General features: G+C 36.7%; 1 protein-coding gene across 14 annotated transcripts in view; it reads right to left on the bottom strand.

Annotated features, from left to right (window-relative positions):
• LOC106882890 (G protein-activated inward rectifier potassium channel 3) overlaps nt 1–20,000 on the bottom strand; it is a 216,195-nt gene that overhangs the window by 33,612 nt on the left and 162,583 nt on the right. The window contains exon 1 of one of the 14 annotated variants that reach the window (XM_014933704.3): nt 11,490–11,637. The exons of 10 other annotated variants lie outside the window; for them this stretch is intronic. The gene's annotated coding sequence lies outside the window, so the exon portion shown is untranslated. Of the gene's footprint in view, nt 1–3,538; nt 4,109–11,489; nt 11,638–20,000 lie in introns of those variants that run through there. 3 more of the 14 variants (XM_014933703.3, XM_014933702.3, XM_052975323.2) reach the window with 3 other exon arrangements.

The following is a 20,000-nucleotide window of genomic DNA, read 5'->3' as shown; positions in this document are numbered from 1 at the left end:
TTCAGCACCCCCTCATAGGGGAACTGAAGCCTCTTAAATTAAGGGCATACCTGTAGGAAATTAAAAATTCCAGACATAAAAGCTAATGATACAATATAACATCTTTCCTATCTTCCTTCTTTGAGTGCTCAACTTCTGAGAAAGTCATAGGGAGTGCCATTATAATATTCAGGGCGAGTTCAGCCTTTTAAACCTGGTGCAGTCCATCCTTCTCCAGGTTTGACTACTGCTGATATTTTTTGAAAAGAAAAAGCACCATCTTAATCTCCCATTTTTCAGCCCCATCCCAATTATTCCCACCCACACTGGTATGATATAGATTACATAAAGTGGAGGCACGTGGTGTAGTGGTTAGGGGGTGTTACACTCGTGATTGTAAGACTGGTTTCGGTTCCTGGAATAGGTGATGCATTGTGTTTCTGAACAAAATAAAAAAAAACTCTTCCTTTCATGTTGCTTCAGCCCATTCACCTGATAAAAATTAATAACCCTTCGACAAGAAGGAATATATATATAACAGAGAAACCAAGAGACAAGCCTTATGCTCCTTATGGAATAATATGAAGTAACCATGTATATCTCCACTACAGCAGCAATGCTGTTCTGCACTCTTCTTTCATACATTAACCCATCATTACTTAGCATAAAGCTGCCTCCCTCCTTTTTATAGTCCCACTTAGTTGAAGGGGATTTTAATCTTGCAAACTACAAGGTGACCTCACTAGTGCTTGTGCCACAAGAAGAAAAAGAAGAAAAAAAGCACCCTGTATACTCTGTAAAGTGGTTGGTATTAGGAAGTGCGTCCACCCATAGAAACCATGCCAAAGCAGACACTGGGGTATGAGACAGCCATTTGACCAAGCTGGATCTTGTCAGGCTGTTTAAATCATATCAGTACGAAAGACAGATGTTAAAAGAAGATGATGATGATGATGGTGTAGACTGAAACCAATGTCATCAATATGGTGATATTACTATTGAAGAGGACAAACCTGACAATATTCTTTATCTTTTCTTTTACTTGTTTGAGTCATCGGAATCTGGCCATGCTAGAGCACCACTCTGAAGGGCTTTAGCAAACAAATCAACCCCTAGTATTTATTTTTAAGTTTGGTACTTATTCTTATCAGTCTCTTTTGATGAACTGCTAGGTTATGAAGATGCAAACAAGCCAACATCAGTTGTCAAGTAAGTAGTAGCAGACAAACACAAACACACACAGGATGGGCTTCCACACAGTTTCCATCAACCAAATTAATTCAAAAGGCTTTGGTTGGCCTGGGGATATAGTAGCCGATACTAACCCAAGGTGCCGCACAGTGGGACTAAACCTGAAAGCATATAGTTGCTAACCACTGAGACCAGGGTTACCAAAGTGGGCGGTGGAAAGTTCCAAGGGGGTGCTGAAGAAAAGTGGGGCAATAATGAGGTAGTGATTCATGTAAAAACAACAAAATAAGGGTTCATTAGGTTAAGCTTTGTGAAATACAGTTGCTTTGAATTTACTTCAGAAAGAGGTCTATGTTTGTGATGGTTAGTTGGGGTGGGGGCACTAGGAACGTGGCCTAGGGGGTCAAGGAAGCAGCAACTCCAAAAGGTTTGGGAATCACTGACCTAGACAGTATCATGTACTTTAAAAGTTGTATTTACATTGCAGCAAAAAATCAATCAGAAGGAGCGAGATTAATTCATTAAAGGTTACCAAGATCAACAGCTGTAATGAGTACAAAACTAATTAATCAGATTGTGATTCATTGAAAGGATATGGCTTTATGAAAGAACAACAGATGTTGTGGGATAGGGAGATAGTAATGTAAGGGTTTATTCACTTGACTGGTTTTCCATGGAAAATTCAATTGGTCAAGCTGGCTAAGAGTAATTGGATTAATCTGATTGATTGAGGTGAGTTATAGATTAAGTACATCTACAGCAGATGACATTTGAGTTCATGGATGGATGGATGGATGGAGACACAGACAGGCAAACTGACCGACAGACATCTACAGATAAAATGATAGGCAGACAGATAGACATATCTAAGTATGAGATGTTACATAACATCACCACCACTGTCATCATCACCAATATCGCTTGGTTACCATCACCACTGTTGTCACCACCACCACCACCCTTTACACTGCCACAATCACCACCACCACCGCCATTCTGCGAAAAAATAAAATCATACATCTGTTTCACCATGAAATTGGTGAAAGATTTATTTCCTCTCATGTTACAGGCACACACACACACACACACACACACACACACATACTTCATGCGCGATACACACAAGCACAGGAATGCACATAGACTCATTATATATAGATGCATGTTATGCACACATGCACATACAAACACAGATAAATTATTTCAACTCACATGCTCAACATAATAGACACACACACACACACACACACATAAATGCACACCAGCTCAACAAACACGCACAAGCACACACTGATGTGCTTTAACTGACTCATGTCTGGTTTACGCAAGCATGGGAAAATAGATGGTAAAACCATGTTGATATATATATACACACACATACACACAAGTATGTATGTATGTGTGCATGTGTGCGTGTGTGTGTGTGTGTATCATCATCGTTTAACGTCCATCTTCCATGCTGGCATGGGTGGAACGGTTTGACAGGTACTGACCAGGCAGAAGCCTGCACCCGACTTCTGAGACTGTTTTGGCATGGTTTTTCGGTTCATTATAATTACTGCCTCATTATGTACGTTTGTTTGCACAATATGCATTAAAGCATCAACCTGTCACCGAAACTTTGAAACGGTTGTAAAGATTTATATTCCTCTTGTGAAATGAATTACTGCCATCCATAATTGTCCGTATATTGTTTTTTTTTACATACACATCTATCTATATCTCTTACTAGATGTACATACATGCCTATCTTTATACCACATAGATGCATGTATATGTAGAGTGTGGGCATATATATATATATATATATATATATATATACACTTTTATTTGTTTCAGTCATTTGACTGCAGCCATGCTGGAGCATCATATATATATATATATATATATATTTACATACATACATGTTTATATATATGTGTGTACATAAATACATGTTTACATATATATATATATATATATATACATACATACATGTTTATATATATGTGTGTACATAAATACATGTTTACATATATATATATATATATATATATATATATATATATATACATACATACATGTTTATATATATGTGTGTACATAAATACATGTTTACATATATATATATATATATATATATATATATATATATATCTATATATATATATATATATATATATATATATATACATATATACATGAACATATAAATATACACATAAACATGCATATATATATATATATCAATCATCATCATCATTAAACAATATATATTACTTTTATACACACATGTATACATTTACACACACACATCTATACATAAATGCATACACACATAAACCCCAGAAAGAAAAACAAAAACAAGCTGTACAGTACATGGACTAACCTGTCTTACAAATGCTTATACACGCACGAAACCTGGCTGTTTTAGCTGGTTATCCAATTCCTTCAGCAACATTTGGAAACTATTTGATACTTGCTGCTCACAAATATACACGAGGAAAATGTGGTACAGTCTGCAGTTGTAGGTGGTAATGTGGACACGACAAGATTAACTTCCCTATTTATCATCATAATCTCTCAAGAGTCGAAATACCAAAAAACATGATTGAGGTGCAATGCAAATCAGCTCAGGGAGCTCAGGGGTAGAGAAATTTATCTTGCATGTTGAGTGAGGGCAACAGCAATAAGAACAACAGTAGTGTAGACAACTTGAAACCCCGACCAGAAATGCAGGATAGGTGAGTGCTGAGCTGTGTCGTCCGCCTTCATCGCGTAGTGGCAACAAATAACATAGGGGTTATAACTAACTAACAAACTAACTTTTTTTTGACAATATATAAAGCACTTAGGTGTTAAATTTCTTCGGCATTTCATAGGTCGATTGTTATTACTTAATACCCTTCTCCTCTCATGTATTTACTGTAGTAGAAGTGGTGGTGGTGGTGGTGGTGGTGGTGATAGTAATAGTAGTAGTAGTAGTAGTAGTAGTAGTAGTAGTAGTTGTAGTGGTAGTAGTAACTTTTGACAGAAGAACACAATGACAAGTCAGCTATCCTGAATGGAGAGAGAAAGAGGAAGAGAGAGAAAAAGGCAGCAGTGTAGAGAAGAAAGAAAGAAAGAAAGAAAGAAAAAAAGAAAGAAAGGAAAAGGCGTGAAAGAGAATGACAAAAAAAAAGTTTCCACCTACTTCACCACCACCACCACCACCTCTACTATCAACTAAACCAACCAGCCAACTGTCCAACCAATCAGTGACCAAACAAATATTTTTTTTTAAAAATAAAATAAAATAAAATAAAAAATCCTCCTCCTCCTCCTCCTCCCCCCCCACCACCTTATCACCTTTATTTTAATATGATGCAACTGTGTGCAAATGGGAGGAGGACAGAACTTCCTGTTGGTTCCATCTAGAACACTACCACCGCCGCCACCGCCACCACCACCACCCACACCACCGTAGTTTAGGTCTACCCTCTGAAGCCCACCCCCACCCCTGCCACTCCCTTAATGCCATCACTGTTATCCAATCAACTGAACTTGGTGTGATTTCATGTGGACTGCCGAAAACTCACAAACCAACAGCATACATACATATATACACGTACACACATACATACATACATATACACACAAACCAACAGCATACATATACATACATATACACACTAACCAACAGTATACATACACATACACACATACAAACCAATAACATACATATACATAATACACACATACACAAATCAGACAACACATATACACACATAAATACATCCACACACAAAAACCAGCAACATCCACATCCACACAAACCAACAACAACAACAACACACACACAATCTTGTCTTCTTTCTCACACAGGATCAAAGTATGGTTATTTTTTGAGCAAGATTAACTGTCATTGATCTCTAGATATTTTCTAGAACTGTAAGGCGGTGAGCTGGCAGAAACGTTTGCACGCCGGGCGAAATGCTTTGCAGTACTTCATCTGCCGTTATGTTCTGAGTTCAAATTCCGCCGAGGTCGACTTTGTCTTTCATCCTTTCAGGGTTGATAAATTAAGTACCAGTTACACACTGGGGTCGATGTAATCGACTTAATCCCTTTGTCTGTCCTTGTTTGTCCCTTCTATGTTTAGCCCCTTGTGGGCAACAAAGAAATAAGAAATGTTAGCACGCCAGGTGAAATGCTTAGCGGTATTTTGTCTGTGTTTATGTTCTGAGTTCAAATTCGGCCAAGCTCAACTTTGCCTTTCATCCTTTCAGGGTCGATCTAATCGACTGGAACCCTCCCCCAAAATTTCAGGCCTTGTGCCTAGAATAGAAAAGATATTTCTCGAACTGAACTATTTACAATAAAACAACTGCCGTGGGACAAACTACTTTTCAGATGAAGTGCAAGACCTAAAACTTGAAATTTTCCACTCTTTGGAGCAAGTGAAGTTATCAAACTCGCTTATGATCTAAGCTGGTTCTTGTAGATTCAGGTCATCATTGGTTTCTACAGTTCCACAAAAAATTTTACCATTCCTTAGCAGGAAGTTAGATGAATGATTGGTACAAAGTTGTTGATTCCAATTTCACCAAAGTAACAAAAATAAACAATTTTTTTTATCTTTAACTCATTTCAGTTATTGGACTGCATCCATGCTGGAGCACTGCTTTTGAAGGGCTTAGTCAAATAAATTGACCCCTGATCCCTGTACTTATTTTTTAAAGTCGGGTGCTTGTTCTCTTGATTTCTTGGCCGAAGAGCGAAGTTATGGGGGTGTAAACAAACCAACACCAGTAGGGGTGAGGAGGACAAAAACACAAAGTTAAACACCTGTGTGTGTGTGTGTGTGTGTGTGTGTGTGTGTGTGTGTGTTGAGGAGGGATGAGGATCATGTTCTGAGGAAGGTGAATGAGTCTTAAAGTGAATGAACCGTGAAAGCGAGGTTGACTAAAGAAAACATGGAGGGGACAGGTGGAGGAGGAGATTGGGAAGGTTGGCTTGAAGAGGGAGGTCACATAAACTGGGTGAAATGGTTTGAGAGCGGTTATTGTAAGAATTATTGTAGATCTGGCTACCCCCATTAACGAGGACAAACCCAGATTTAAAATATTGGAATTCATCATCATCATCATCATCAAGAACTTTATTGACTGTGACTTCAAAGTTTCGGCCAGCTAAGCCATTGTCGGACACAACAAAAACATAAAGTAACCCACCAGATTAATGTGAAATTGCTTTTATTATAACTGAACATAAAAACAAACACACACACACATATATATATATATATATATATATATATATATATATATATATATATATATATATATATATATATATATATAGATATAGATATACAGGGCAGGGAATCGTCAATTAGTAATAAAATTAATAATTAACGATTTTGCCGGGTAGCTCAGTATGAAAAAACCTTATTGGTAAAATCATTTATAATCATAAATATACAGGGATTAGCAGTAACCTGCTTCTCCAACATACTGAGAATTCTCAGTATGTTGGACAAGCAGGTTACTGCCAATCCCTATATATTTATGATTATATATATATATATATATATATATACTATGGGTTTTTACAGTTTCTGTCTACCAAATTCACTCACAAGTCATTGGTTGGCCCAGAGCTCTAGTAGAAGACACTTGACCAAGGTACTGCACAGTAGAACTGAACCAGAAACCATGTGGTTCCAGACTAAGCTTCTTAATCATGCAGCCACACCTGAATCTAATAATATTCAATAACATCAAAAGTTGGGATGTATTCAGTTCTAAGCAAAAGCTTAGAAAATAAGAAAAACTAACTAAAATAAAAAAGAAAAAATAAAGATAAAATTTAAGTCAGTTTAGTTATCGTTATTCTAAAAGTAAACTAACTTTATGCAATTCTTTAAAATTTGATTAAAATTTGTAAAATTGTAATTAAATTCTGCAAAACTTTTACAAATATAAAACATCGGTAAAGCTGTACAAACTTATATAATTCTGTAAAAACAGTTTTTAAAATTTGTTTTTGTATTTGGTTTTTGTATAAAGATTCTTGGTGTGAATTCCTGTGCTGAAACCAATCTTGCGTCAGTCAGACTCAGAGTGGACCTTTAACAGAGAGAGAGAAGTCACTGAAAAGGTTGAGAATAGAGATGAAAGGACTTTGACTAACAAACAACTGATTGATTGTTTAACCATCACATTAAACAATCAATTTATTAGTTGGTTAGAGATTTAACCAATTGACTAACAATAAAGAAGTGGTATTGAACCAGTGCATGTGTTTATTATTATTGACCTAATGACCCTCCCATACAAATTTAAAAAAAAAATATTGTTTATCTTTTACTTGGATCATGGCCATGCTGGGGAGCCAGATTGAAGGGCTTTAGCTGAACAGTTGACCCCCAGAACTTATTTTTTAAGTCTGTTACTTATCATATTGGTCTCTTTTTCCAAACTGCTAGGTTACAGGTATGAGAACAAACCAACACCAGTTGTTAAGTGGTGAGGAGTGGGGGAATAAACACATACAGATACATACATACATACATACATACATACATACATACATACATACATACATACATATATATATAAGCTTAGAATTTATTTTATTAAAAATTACAGCTGAACAACTTTCCGGAAACAGTTGACATAATATTGTATTGACATTTTTAAACGAAGGATGTGAATCGAGTATGGATAAGGTGATGGAATCAGTTTATAGGTCATCCGTTCAAATTTTAATCATAGATTTTTTTAGAGGAAGTTCTTTAAAATTCAGTTTATTTGGTAGTGTGTCAAATGGCTAGAAATCATATTTCGTACCACTGTACTATTCATATCATAAATAAGTCATCCCATAAATATATCATAAATGTTATGTATAAATCACAGTGATATATGTCTATATATGTTATGTTATAGTCTTATGCAAGTCATATCATAGTAGTCAGGCTTATGACATATCGTAAGAAGCATGCCATTCATTTCATATTCAAGTCATACCAGACAGTTACTCTTTTACTCGTTTCAGTCATTTGACTGTGGCCATGCTGGAGCACCACCTTTAGTCGAGCAAATTGACCCCAGGACTTATTCTTTGGAAGCCTAGTATTTATTCTATCGGTCTCTTTTGCTGAACCGCTAAGTTACGGGGACGTAAACACACCACCATTGGTTGTCAAGCGATGCTGGGGGGACAAACACACACACACACACACACACACACATATATATATATATATATATATATATATATATATATATATATATATATATATATATATATATATATATATATATATATATATATATATATATATATACATACATATATACGACAGGCTTCTTTCAGTTTCCGTCTGCCAAATCCACTCACAAGGCTTTGGCCGGCCCGAGGCTATAGTAGAAGACACTTGCCCAAGGTGCCACACAGTGGGAATGAACCTGGAACCATGTGGTTGGTAAGCAAGCTACTTACCACACAGCCACTCCTGCGCCTATGTCATATTAAGTGATATCTTACAAGTCTTATAAAAGTCACTTTTGTTTTAGGACCTATCCATTGCTGCCAAAGCTTAGAGTCAGTCATGGAAGACAGCAAGAAGACTTTAGAACAATCAGTTCAACTTATCTCCCTTTGTCTTCTTTCACCACCACCACCGCCACCACCTTCACCATCACCACCTTCATCATCATCAACATTGCAATGAATAAATATATAAATAACTAAATGGATTGTTTCTGATCAGTTAGTGGAAATCTATTTACGTAAGCAAGAATGCTTTTAATAGTTTGCCCTAAAGGACGCCAACCAGGGGGAAGGCATTATTACTAGCAGGAAGGAAGAGTACCAAGGGGTCAGTCAGCATATGGAGTGGTGGTGGTGGGGATTATGAAATTATTACAGAAAAAAAGTATGTGAAGAAAAATAAAGTAAAAATAGAAAGAAATTAGAAATAAAATTGCAAAAATAAATTGAAAAAAATATCTTTCACTGCACTCACGGAAAAGGAATTAATAAAACAAATGGATTTGATTTAAATGATTTTAAACAACAGGAGAGAGAGAGAGAGAGAGAGAGAGAGAGAGAGAGAGAGAGAGTGAGAGTGGAGAGAAAGGGGAGAGAGGGGGGGGGAAAAGAAAGTGAGAGAAAGAGAGGGAGAGAGAGAGAGTGAGTGAGAGTATGAATGAGTAAATGAGACAGGGTGTGAGAGTGAGTGAATGAGAGAGAAGACATAGAAGACTAGCAACCTGATGGCCACCACCACCATCACCATGACCACCACTACTGTGTTCTGAAGTCACCCCCCCACCACTACCTTAACTTCCTCCAAATCACAGGAAGACAGCTGTTTTTAGGTTTATAATGAAGGAGGTCTTTTGCATAATATAATTAACAGTTAGACATGGGTATAGAACAACAACAACAACAACAACAACAACAAGTGGCTTTTAAGATACCTGACCATCTTTACCTGGCCCACCACCACCAACATATATATCTATGTTTTAAAATGGAAAGAGGGAAGGGAGATAAAATTAGGGTATGAGTCAGTGTAACAAAAAGGAAGGGGGATGGAGGTGGGGTGGGGTGTTGATTAGTTTTTCTCTAATTTAATATGCCTAACTATTACTACTGCTGCTGCTGCTACCACTGTCGGCCACCACCATTACAACAAATGAGCATCATCATCAAAACCATCATCATCGACATCACCACCATCAACCATCATCATCACCACCATCACCATAACCAACATCACCACCACCACCATTATCATCATTATTATTATTAACAGAAATATGAATTTTGCAGCAGCTGGATGGAAGAAGGGCCATTTTGGCCCCTTAATAACACAGAAAAGCAGTGAGATTTATTTGAAATTCTAAGTCGATTTCATAAGGTGTTAAAATATTTGAGTCACTCAACTGCGACCTGCTCACTAGACAAGTACAACTCCCAAATATGAACCCCACCTCCACAACCACTCCCTTTTTCTTTCTTGGTTTATTTGGATTCTATTGCAATACCTCTACTGAAACATGGTCTCTGATTAGCCATTACACTTCAAAACCAACCATTCACAACATTTGTTCCATCAGGCCGATGGATTGGCCTCAAAGTCCTTCCAGCTTGTATCATTTGGGCTGATCAATTGGCCTGGATGTCCCAAGAGGGTTAATACTGAAATTATCTTGTAGCTTTGAGATTTCAGTGATATGATTGTTTATTTTTAGAATGGCATTGTAGGATAGGTACAAGAGGCTGGATCTAGTTAGTTTGAATGTAAAACAGTATATTTTAGGCTGGATTCGGCCTGTTTAAATTCTGAAAGGGTTAACTGAGAGAACAAAAGCCAAACTTTAATAAAATCAGTACCAGGGATTATTTGTTTGACAACACAACACAGCAAAAGTCGAATGACTGAAACAGATAAAAAAAAATAAAAGATACTTTCTTAAAATGATGGATGTCACTGGACAATGTAGAGCTGAGCTAGGATACTGTGCTCGAATAAGATACGAGATGGTTATGACTAAAACAGCTTTGAACACAGAACTGCTGGATCAGAGCAGATCTGGGGCTACAGAACACACACACACACACACACACACACACACACACACACATATACGCACAGACACACATAATAAATCATATATAAGCTAAAATAAGCATGCACACACACACACACACACACACACACAGACTATAGCACAGGACATCTTTGATCAAAGATTTGTTGGATCAGAACAAGCTCCAGTGCTAAGCATTAAGTACAATATAACTGGTTCAGTCCCACTGCGTGGCACCTTGGGCAAGTGTCTTCTACTATAGCCTCGGGCCAACCAAAGCCTTGTGAGTGGATTCGGTAAATGGAATCTGAAAGAAGTCCGTCGTATATATGTATATATATATATATTTATATAAAGGGCATTATTACAGAAAATAATAACGCCACACAGTGGACTTCTCAAAATAACCACATTTAGTACCTAATGCGAGGAAAAACAACCAACAGAAGACGACCAACTTTCTTTTAAATAAACTTAACTGTGTATTGGCCGATTTCGCGATTACTAGAATGAATCTAGATTTCGTTCATCGTCTGTGTTTGTCCCCCCAACATCGCTTGACAACCGATGCTGGTGTTTATGTCCCCGTAACTTTAGTGGTTTGGCAAAAGAAAACGATAGAATAAGTACTAGTCGATTTGCTCGACTAAAGGTGGTGCTTCAGCATGGCCACAGTCAAATGACTGAAACAAGTAAAAGAGTAAGATGAAGAAAAACAGCAACAACAACAACAAACAATGAAGATGAACCCACCTTTCCATTAAAACAAGACTTAGCAGTCAGTGATGATGACAATCAGAGCAGCCATCTTTCTGTCATCATTGAAGAGATGTTGGGCCTTTTTGCTCCGTCTAAGAAATGAGGGGTTTCTCAAGACAACCGACTATATTATACGTCTCAGTGCTGACAGGTACATACCTGGCCACATGTGTACATGGGTAGCCACACACACACACAGCCAGGTGTACATACACACAGACACACATGAATACAATCACACACACACAGAAGTGTTCACAAACAGGTGCATAGATGTGTATGTGTGTATGCATAAATATGTGTGTGTGTATGAATATATTTAGATACACACATACACACACACAGATACACACTGAACAACAGTACAAAAGTGATGTAAGAAGAAAAGACAGGAGCAACAGGGGTGGGGAGAAGAGAGGAGAAGGAAAGGTGGGGAGTGAGGGGGGGAGAGACAAATGAACTGAAAAAACATATATATATATATATATATATATATAAAAGAGACAAACATACAGAAACTGTGTTAATACTTTATCCGGTGTTGGGGGGGGGGGGGGGCGTTAGTGTTGTAGTGGTAGTTGGAGGGGGGTGTAAAGAGGAGACCCAGAGGTGAGAAAATGTGTGCGTATGTGTTTACAATATATGTATGTATTTATATGTATGCATGTGTGTGTGTGTGTGCGTGTAATGTTTGCATACATATAAACATATATGTATGCACACATACACACATACACACAAGTATAAATTCCTTCAGTTGCAGGTAACACCTCAAAAGCTTTGCGTGCAGGGAAAAGAAGCCAGCAGCATTTTCTCTCAAAACGATTTTCATGAAAGTTATTAAAGAGTTTGAAAGTTGAATTGTGTAATTTCAGTTTACATAAGACCCTAGACGGACATTGCCCACCATTTTAATACCTGCTGGGTGTAGAAGGGGGTATGGGTGAGATAGTGTGAATGTATGTGTCTATGTATCATTTTTTGTTTCATCCTTTACTTGCTTCAGACATTAGACTGTGGCCATGCTGGAGCACCGCCTTAAAGAATTTTTAGTCGAATGAATCGACCCCAAGACTTAATTGTTCTTTCAGAGCTTAATACTTATTCTTATAGTCTTTGCTGGTGAACCTGCTGCAAGCGGCACCCATTGGTGCCACATCTGTGCTGCTCCTGTTTAATCGATGGCATTGTTTCAGTTACAGCCATCATGTATGTATCAATGTGTATATATGCATGTGTGTATGTATGCATGTATGTATGTCCTGGGTATGACATTAAACTTCATCCAGTAGTGAAACACCAGTTCAGTTGTAGCAAGTGTGGTGTTACCTATTAATCACCAGGTAGTTCTGACTTGGACTGTTAGTACACATCAGGTAGGCTGTCCCAATAAATTTTAAAATATTATCAAAGCTTCTCATGATGATATGAAAGCTAAGCTCTAGGCATTACTCTCTGGTCACCCAGATATAAATAAAGAAGACTATAAAATTCCCACTAAACGGCGACACCAGTCCATTGCAAGGTTATTTCCTTAGAGCTGAGTGGACTGGAGCAATAATAAAATGTTTGTGCTCAAAAACACAACACACCACCTAGTCCAGAAACTGAAATCATGATCTAGCAATTGTGGGTGCAACATCTTAACCACAACACCATATGCTTTCATGATGGTGAATGTCCAGATCAAATTTCAATAATTGGGAGGTGTAAAACAAGGTGATAGAACAACCCCTGCACTATCTGCCATATGCTTCACAATGGTTCTTTTCAAATGCTTTCAATAACTTCTCTGAGGTCTTATTTATAGTCTATGCTACCACACAACTGGCAAGTTATTCATTATTCAACCTCAAACAGCTTAATTCTAAATCACACACTTTTGTATCTCAGATAAGAGAAGACTTGTATGCTGATGTCTGTGATATTGTTGTACACAATGAAAGAGATCTATCGTCAAACTGCTATGGATGCAATTTCGTTGGCATGTAACATAAATAAACATCACAATAAACCTTGTTTTAAGCTGTTTTCTTTAGCAGCTCTTTCTTGGAAAGCCTTGTGGGATTCCTAAAATAACAGTATATGCTTAAGCTTGGGTAACAAAAAAAAAAACGATTTCCTTTGTGCATGATGAACAGGCAAGCAGATCTTGCTGACTAAATTACAATTAGAAATCAGCAGTTATGGACCTCTTCCCCACTGCTGCCACCACCACTACCACCATCAAATATCTATTTTCCATACTGGCACAATCAGGACAGTTTTATAGGATCCAATGATCCAATGGATTTGGAATATAGGTAATATCCATTTGACACACAAAAAACAGCCACTACATTCTCAGAATGGTTGGCGTTAGGAAGGGCATCCAGCTGTAGAAACTTTGCCAGATCAGATTGGAACCTGGTGCAACCTCCTGGCTCTCCAGACCTCAGTCAAACCGTCCAACCCATGCCAGCATGGAAAACGGACGTTAAATGATGATGATGACGATGATGATGATATGAGTTCATTATTCAACAGTTACTGATATATGCTTGTGTGTGTGTGTGTGTGCATATATATGTATACGTGCATGCAGGTATGTATGTGTGTAGGTGTGTATGTATCAATGTATGTGTGTGTGTGTGTGTGTGTGTGTGAGTGGGTGTGATCCAAACATTTGCTGCCTCCAGCAACAAAACATTGTTTTTAACAGAGGAAGAATACAAAAGACAGACAGACAGACAGACAGACAGACAAGATATTTAAGGATTTCAAGATTCTGGGTTGTGGGAGAAAATGAAGACAATGGCTTCAACAACAAAAAACAACAGCCCCCTTCGCCACCACCAACACCACCACCAACGACAGCAACAACATCAGGAATGCCAACATGAACTAATAAAGGAAGAGCACATTGCATAATGTGTAGTTTTGTAGATATCCACGAAAATGATGAGATGGTCACATCTGGAATGCCTTTGATCATATACATACGTGTCATTGATCAGGAGAGACCTGGGACTAAAACCATGACAAAACAACAACAACAACAACAACTACAGCAACAGTAATCACAGCAGCAACAACTACTACTGCTACTACTACTACTACTTGTATCACCACTAACATCACTCCTACCACCACCACCACCACCACCACCACCACCACCACCACTATTACTACTACTAAGGTGTGACATTTGGTTTGTTGCTTTGTGTTTTTTTTATTTTTTTTTTATTTTGATTGTTTTTCTTTTTTAAATCTTCCTTTGTTCTTTTGCTGTAATCTGTTGATCAGAAAATATTCCTTGTTTCTTGTGCCTGGAGGAATGCTGGCGAGGAAGATCTGGGACCTGAGTGGGGGGAGATTAGAGACTGACCAGAGGCAAAGATGAAAGAACGCAGGTAATAGCGTGGGGTGGGTGGGGGTTGGGTGAGTGGGTGATGGGAGAACGGTATGGATGGATGGATGGGGAGAGGGAGAGATACAGAGAGATGGATGGATAGATAGACAGATAGACAGAGATATAACTAGATAGATAGATAGATAGATAGATAGATAGATAGATAGATAGATAGATAGATAGATAGATAGATAGGTAGATAGATAGATATATAGAGAGAAAAATAGAGAGACTATCTGATTACATCGACCCCAGTGTTTCACTGGTACATATTTTATCAACCCCGAAAGGATGAAAGGCAAAGTCGACTGCAGTGGAATAATAATAATAATAATAATAATAATAATAATAATAATAATAATAATAATAATAATAATGTGTCAACAATGCAATAAAGAGCTTATTCTACTAGGAATAGCTGACTTTTCTACTATTTTAACCTGTTATTGTATACCTGTACTGTACACTAAGTGTCAAATAAAATATAAAAGAAAGTAAACTTTTAGTCAATTTTTATGATGAATATTCCAGTTGTTAAATCAACTGAAACCTTGAATTTTATGTGTGTGTGTGTATGTATGTATGTATGTAAGTACACACACACACACATACACACAGAGCATGTGGCTGAGCATTTCACAAACATACTTTTATTGTAATCTTCAGACAGCCTCAGCATGACAGCATATGTGTGTGTGTGTGAGACAACACTGGCTCATTGTATAACAGGTACACTATCTGACAAGATTCCACAGTGTCCATTAATCCTTTAGTGTTTAAACCTGCCATATGTTCATATGTGTGCATGTGTGTGTGTATCTGTGTTCAGACTGGCCAGATCTCACTTCTTACACCTACCCCACAATGTCATTCTAAAAATATACAATCACATCATTGAAATCTGAAAGCTATGAGATAATGCATGATTTATTCAAACCAATTTGAATGACTAAACATTATGTTTGATAGAGGTTAAAGCATGAAGTACATGCTATAAAGTGGCTGGCATTAGGAAGGGCCTCTAGCCATAGCAACCATGCCAACACATACACTGGATCATTATGTGGTCCTTGAATCTCTCAGGCCCTGCCAAATGATCCAACCCAAGCTAACATGGTACTCTCTCTCTCTCTCTTTAGGTTCCATGCCCAGAATGTAGGACATAGGCAACCATGTCCTACCATGATCCTCTGTTCTTTCTTCCAACCTGTTTATCAAGCTCAACATTCATATCATCCTTCTCCTTTCCCCTTCAATCTTTCTGGTGATTGCTAAATCCTCCAAGCCCCCTTTCTTCAACACATGACCAAAAACTCTCAGTTGCTAAGCCCTTATCTCACGAAGCAGTTTCCAATTTACAAAGCCCTGGTCATTTGACACTTTGTCTATCCATGCTAACCTCACCTTTCTCCTTAACCCATTACCTACCAGTGATCTCATATGAGATCACTTAAAAATTACAAATTTCGCAATTATCTGTCAATATTTACACATATCTAACCTTTTTGCTATATCTACTAGGTATATTTCTCTGATATTCAAATGTGGTTTGCTAATTTTTCACCCAATATCTCACTTATTTCTATTTAAAATGTTATTTTGATCATTCCAGCGTGTTTCTAAGGCTGTTTTATGCTAGAAATCAAAGTTTCATTAGAAAAATTCCAGTTAATAGAATTATGGGAGGTAATGGGTTAAGAACATTAGTATGGAACATGGACATTAAATAATGATGAAATATCTATATGATGTTTTCAATTGTGTCGTTCCATTTTTTTTTAAGACAATGGGTTGTGATTTAAAGGGAGACTTAGCTGTTGTTTCTAGCAAATAGAATAACAACATAAAAGTTCATAAAATGAAATTATTGTATGCGGTGTTAAGTGATCAAAGATCAAATATGTAATCCATAGATTATAGAAAATCTGATTTGTCTTTTGAAGTTTATGCAGGAAGCAGGATTTTGGTAGCGACAAAACACAGAAAAGACAGCACTCACACACAGAGACCAAAGTCTTCGGTTAAAGTTAACTGACAGAGCAGGAATAACCAGTTTATATTATTTGAATAAACTTAGAGAGTTAAGCAAATGGAACAATAAAGTTACTAAAAATAAGAAATAAAATAAAATTAAAAATAAAACATTTATTCTAAATGGAAATGAAAATACGTTCTATATACTTTACGAAATCTTCCCATAGAATCCAATGAATTAAATAATTTCTATTATTAGAATATTCTAAACATTTTGAACATAGAGATGTATACTTATGTAGAATTAGTCTTGTTAGCTTATAAATCTTTATTGAAGAATTTAATATCTTACAAAGCATAATATCTTTTATCTTTTACTTGTTTCAGTCATTAGACCTCGGCCATGCTAGAGCATTGCCTTGAAAAATCTTCAGTTGAATGAATCAGCCAAAGAACTGATTTCTTTACCCCTGATACTTATTCTATAGATCTCTTTTGCCAAACTGCTAAGCTACAGGGACATAAACACAACAACGCTGGTTGTCAATATTCCTGAATGATTCTATTATCACTTCTCCAGCAGGAACAATGAAATGTATGCATTACTGATGAGGTTTAACAATACCAAAACATGTGCATAGTTATCTCCCTTAACTATCAAAAATGATTAGAATAATACTAGCCATTGAGTTAGTGTTATCTTTTCCCCTTCTCTTTGCATTAATGCTATTAATTAGATTTAGGACGATCAGTATATTAAAAAAAATCAGGTCCAACAAAATAATTATGTTTGTTTCGTATTAAATTAGGTTAATTGTCATGTACTATTAGTGATGATAATAACTAGAAGCAAAATATATTTCTCAGCTTTTGGCAAGAGAAACAAAATATAGAAATTAATAAATAAGTAAATAAAAATAATCCATAAAACAAATTTGTAAAGATGTTCTGTTCTGTTCTATTAATTGGAATTGTGCGAGAGCGACTTCTGTGATGTTGCAGTGTTCCAAATGAAACGAAAAGAAAATAGCTTTCGTTGATTATATGGAGTGTCATGTGACCGAAATAACACCCAAAACAATTCATGCACAGACACAAAGATATGCATGGACAAAGACTCACAGAGTCACATACAAAAGACGCACACAGATACACACAAGTAGACAGATACACATACATACAGGCACACACAGATACACACACATATGCGCACATAGAGACACACAGAGATCAGTAGCATCGCCGGGAGGGGGTGTCAGCGAAGTAGGGTGCCAGTGAAGGAGGGTCCACCCAAAGCAAACACTTTTATAGGGATACTGAACCACTTTAAATCAAGTCTGGGTCCGTGATATAAACTTCTTGTTTTAAAATTAATCTAACTTAAAAACTTCCGTCAAAATTTTGTGTCAATTTATGTTCCAAACACTAAGTTGCTAAATTCTTTATTATTTTTCAAAATTTATTGAAAGAAGTGTAGAGTATTTAACTCTTTAGCGTTCAGATTAATTTGTCAAAAGTAATCCTTATTTATTCACATTTTAAAAAATTTATCTGATATTATTTTGTAGCTTCAAGATAGGAAAGATGTAATTGCTTGTTTTTAGAATGACATTGTAGGGTAGGTGTGAGATGCTGGTTCTGGCCAGTTTAAGCATAAAATGTGTAGAATATTTGGGCCGGATACAGCCAGTATAAACACTAAAGGGTTAAACAGAAATATAACAACAAAAGCATTGAAGTGATCCAAATTAAAAAGCTTCCAATAAAATTTCCTGTTAATATATGTTCCAAACACCGGACTGATAAGGAACCATTTTAGACTAAGCCTGGTTCTGTGAGAGAAATGTCTTGTTTTAAAGTGATCTAAATTAAAATATTCCTTCAAAATTTCTTGGTCATTGATGTTCCAAACAGCAGCTTAATAACAACAAACTTATTTTACTAAATTCTTCGTTATTTTCAAAGTTAATGAAACCAAAGGCAGAGTGTTTTAACAGAAATATATTGACAAAAGAGTTAAAGAAATCTATCCAAGCATGATCTAGAATCTACTGACTGAGACCTGCCCAATAATAAAAAAGCACAGTGAAGACTATTTAGATCAAAAATTGTATTTTCTTTTTATTCTTATATGTCGAGAAACTTTTGATATCCAATTTGAGAATGAATTCAGCTGTGATATCAAAATGTAGATGGGGGTTAAGGTGAGGTGAAGCATAGATAACAAAAGTGTGGGAAGATTGAATTATTAATTAAAACTGAAACTGTTAAATTAGACACAGATATTGACATAAGAGAATGAGAACATAACCAGTCATACAAATAGATGTAAATGCTAAGCGACAACATGTTGATTAGAAAGGAATACGACAGAAGTGTCAGACTATTATATAAAAGAAAAACTGAACTCAATAAAAGAGATATTAATTATTATTATTATTATAATTAAATAAATGGAGGTGCATGGCTCAGTGGTTACAGCGTCGAGCTTACAATCATGAGGTTGTGAGTTAGATTCCCGGACCAGGCTACGGGTTGTGTTCTTGAGCAAGACACTTTATTTCACGTTGCTACAGTTAACTCAACTGTAGAAATGAGTTGTAACATCACTAGTGCCAAGCTGTATCGGCCCCTTTGCCTTTCCCTTGGATAACATCAGTGGTGTGAAGAGGTGAGGCTGGTATGCCTTCTATAAACAACCTTGCTCGGACTTGTGCCTGGGAGAGTAACTTTCTAGGTGCAATCCCATGGTCATTCATGACCGAAGGGGGTCTCCTCAATTAAATACACCAGTGATCTCTGTTATAGACTACGTAGTTAATGATCTAAAGAGGGAGTTCCTATGTGGTCGCTTGACTTTCAAAAGATAGTAGCCAAATCTCCCTCATATTACATTGCCTTACTGTCTTAAATAAGGAAATGATATATTGAATTAAAATATACATACATGAATATACATGCATACACAAATATGTGTACTTATATGTGTGTGTGTGTAGTGTTGGGTTCAATTCCTAGTGGAGGCTTGTGGCCACTTTTTTCCCAACTTCTAAAGGGTAATTTACCCGATTCTCTTAACTGTCCTCACATCTTCCTGTGTTTGAGAATTCCTTTATTTTCTGTAGATTTCCGACACATGC

Source organism: Octopus bimaculoides, chromosome 21, assembly GCF_046866305.1.
Source record: "Octopus bimaculoides isolate indiv1 chromosome 21, ASM4686630v1, whole genome shotgun sequence".
Lineage (NCBI taxonomy): Eukaryota > Metazoa > Mollusca > Cephalopoda > Octopoda > Octopodidae > Octopus > Octopus bimaculoides.
The sequence above is the reverse complement of the archived record's forward strand: the minus strand, read 5'-3'. Positions and strand labels throughout refer to the sequence as shown.